The 3,576-nt window shown below is 43.6% G+C and overlaps 1 protein-coding gene across 2 annotated transcripts in view; it reads right to left on the reverse strand.

Annotated features, from left to right (window-relative positions):
• Positions 1-1,174: 1,174 nt before the first annotated feature.
• rnf38 (ring finger protein 38) overlaps positions 1,175-3,576 on the reverse strand; it is a 33,282-nt gene continuing 30,880 nt past the window's right edge. For both annotated transcript variants that reach the window (XM_029251941.1, XM_029251940.1), the window contains exon 12: positions 1,175-3,576. This exon is cut by the window's right edge and continues 317 nt beyond it. The gene's annotated coding sequence lies outside the window, so the exon portion shown is untranslated.

A 3,576-nucleotide genomic window follows, 5' to 3' on the forward strand; every position in this document is an offset into this window, starting at 1 on the left:
TATGAGGCAGCAGCGCTACTCGCTGTGCCACCATGCCATAACTTACTTACAGAATACTGGAATGGCACAGCTAGTAGCACTGCTGTCTCACAGTGCCTGGGTGGTGCGAGAGGACATGGGTTTGATCCCCGCTCAGTCTGTGTGGAGTTTGTATGCTCTTGCTGTGCCTTCCAGGTGCTCTGGTTTCCTCCCACAGTCCAAAGACATGCTGTTCAGGTTCACCCATAGTGTGTGAGTGACAGAGAGAGTGCGTCTGTGTGTGTTCCACTGATGTATGGTTGAGTGACCCATTGTAAGTAGTGTATCTAGCAGTGTAAGTCACCACAGTGAATAAGGTGTGTGGGCTGATAACACTACAGCGAGTTCATTGGAAGCTGCTTTGGAGAAAAGTGTCTGCTAAATAAATAAATGTAAAATGACTCAAACTTTTCACAGGTACTGCGGTTGGCTCCGGAGCAGCCTGGACTCTGCCTAAGGCTTGGTTGACGTCCATCGCTGCTCTTCCTGGATAAGTCCATGGGCTCTTATCCAGCCATTCTTCACGATCGTTCACATCGTATGACAGAAATGTGCCGAGAACCGATGAATCAGTAACACTTCTTGCTCCCATCATTTTAAAAGTGTACATCTGAAATTACTTAACACCATCGTATCTCTTCTCCTTAGCCTTATTTAAAAATGTCTTTGTGCAATATTAATGTGAAATTTTAACTGAGAATTATCGTGTGGATATAATAATTGTGAAATGCTGTACGAACCACGTGTTCATACATATTCCGCCCACGCTGATGCAGGAGGGCGACGGGGTTGCAGAGGAAATTGTAGTAAACCTTAGTAGGATACACCTGGTTGAGATGGCAGTCTATTATAGGAGGCTACTAATTATTATGGTAATAATAATTATTATGATTTATAATCCACAGTGAGAAGCCTGTTGGTGATAGAAACAGAAAGGCCAGTGATGGCGCCCTCTAGTGGCACTTTGTTATACACAACTTTCTGACTGCATTGACTTGCACATGTTCTGGAAATAGTGGGAAAAAGATTACAGTATAAATAATCTAATCATGCCCAGACAGAAAGGAAGAAAAATGTACCACAGCAGCACTGTATGTGAATGTTATACATTTATTACTGAACCATCCTCTCAAATCCAAAACACTGAGCACAGGGAATAAAATACTTCATTGCACTACTTTGTAAAGCCTTACTAATGATAGTTTCATTTTAAAAAAATGTACAAATTCTGTTAAAAATTTTATATCAAGCCTTCCAATGATTTTGGTTACAGATACATAACACATGTGACACTACAATGTCGAGTTAAATGATACAACTGAATTTAGAAGAAAACAAAACTTCAAAATGCTTTCATATAACTTTAAGCATACTCTGAAAATACATAAATAGTAAAAATGAGGTAACTGCAAGTGTACCAAGCAGGAGGAAAACACATACACACAGAAAGGATGATATTAAAAAAAAAGAATAAGGAGAAAAGTGACCACTCAGGCTGCCAGGCCCCATTGGCGACAGGCAAAGGGCATTTTGCTCACTCACAAAGGTATGGAGGACATGGACGTCTCCACGCCGGAGAACTGCTAAAAGGCATCGCTTATATTAAGACACTGCGGGTTCCGATCCGAAATTGGTTATTCTAAAGACATTCAGAGTGACATGATTCCAAAAGACGATGGGAGCGGACGAGATGGAGGGAGTGATGGAGGCAGTCAAAAGAGGAGTGGAAGCAAAGAATGCATTAACTGCTGTTCCTATTAAGCATTTTTTTTCCTTTTTTTACATTTATTTTTACTGTAATAATATGTTCTACTTGTGTGGAGTTCAGTAATGCGATAAAATAACGATGGAATAGACCAATGGAAGTGGAAGGAAGCCCCAAGCCCCGCCTTAAAAATAGCCGGATGTGCCAATTGGACCATCTGCTGAAGCACCCCTTCGGATTGGCAGATGCTGCAGCCAATGAAATGTGACAGACAGCGCATCTATTAGTGACGACAGACAGTACTGATGCAAGGAAGGAAATGAACTGGTCATTCCTTTCAAGGCCTAAATTTGAATGTAACAATTTTGGCTTTTCCATGAACATCAGGGACACGCACTGACTAATCGGTTCACACATACAACATGTGGAACTCCCCATTTTATTATAGTGAGAACAATCACCGGACTCATTTTTGTGTATCGAACAGGGATTTCTGCCTCCGTAAAAACCGTGAACTGTGAAACCATGTACATAGTGACTGTTAAGTGCAGCTAATGAGGGTGAAGACGCTACTGATGTCATCTCTCTCTGCTTTTCCACGACTTCTTGTGCCAAGAAGGCAAGAGCGTGAAGCAAAGCAATCAGCACCAGAGACCCGGCGGTGCAGAGCGGAGCGGGGGGGGGGGGGTGAACGATCCTCATCCCAAACGTGCGACAACAGGAAGCCCGAAGAGCAGAGGACTACAGTCACCGCCTGAGGACAAAAACCACAATTCCTCTGTGGGTGTGGTCTTGTCATATGAGTTAAATGTGGACTGAGACAGACTGGGAGAGACTGGGTCAGATTTTGACCAGCTGAGTTCTCATGGTTCATCATGGGCCAGATTTTTGCAGACTGGACCACATTTTCAAGGAATGGGACAGACCAGGACATACTGGGTCATCCTGGGTCAGATTTGGACCAACTGGGTTAGACTAGGCCATCATGGGCCAGATTTTTGCAGAATGGGTAAGACTGGACCAGATTTTCATAGAACAGGAGAGACTGGGTCAGATTTTGAGCGACTGGACCACATTAGGTCATCCTGGGTCAATTTTTTTCTTGACAGACTGGGTCTCTGAGAAGCATGAGCGTCCAACTCCAGTTTTGGGAGGTGTTTTGTAAGATCAAGGCTCATGACGAGACGAGACACGTACATCACACACACACACACACACACCTTGTAGTAACGACTATAATAAGTCAGCTGGGTCCTGGGTCCTTCCACACCCTGGGCAGCGCGGTCCACACACACACCCCGAAGGTGTAGCTGAAGCGAGGGCGAACCAGGGGTACCAGTGTACTGCACTATACACACACACACACATCGTATAAATAAAAACAAAAATACCAGCGATGCTCAGCCACACGCAGTGCTCTTTCTCGCTCTCTCGCGCACACACACACACACACACACACACACACACACACACACACAGCTCACAGTATTCAAAGTTCTTTAAGATAGATTGCTATGTTGTAATCGAGCTACAGTTTCCACTAACACGCCACCACACACATATACGCGTGTGTGTTTCTATGTATAAAATAGGTTTTGTATTTCATTACCGGTAATAAAAGTTATTTATTTCCCCATATACATGTTTATATATTCACTTGTGTCATATAAAAAGCCGAAAAGCCCACGCTCACAGTCAGCCCCCGCGGCCGCTGTAAATCTGCGCCCGCTCGAAGCTCTCACATACTCGGGAATGTTAGTGCGCACACGGAAACGAAACGAAACCCAAGGAAAAAGATACAATAGAAAATAGAAACCGTAAAATATACCAGAAAATTCAATAATCAATCTTTG

The sequence above is a fragment of the Scleropages formosus genome, chromosome 5 (genome assembly GCF_900964775.1).
Source record: "Scleropages formosus chromosome 5, fSclFor1.1, whole genome shotgun sequence".
NCBI classification, from domain to species: Eukaryota; Metazoa; Chordata; class Actinopteri; order Osteoglossiformes; family Osteoglossidae; genus Scleropages; species Scleropages formosus.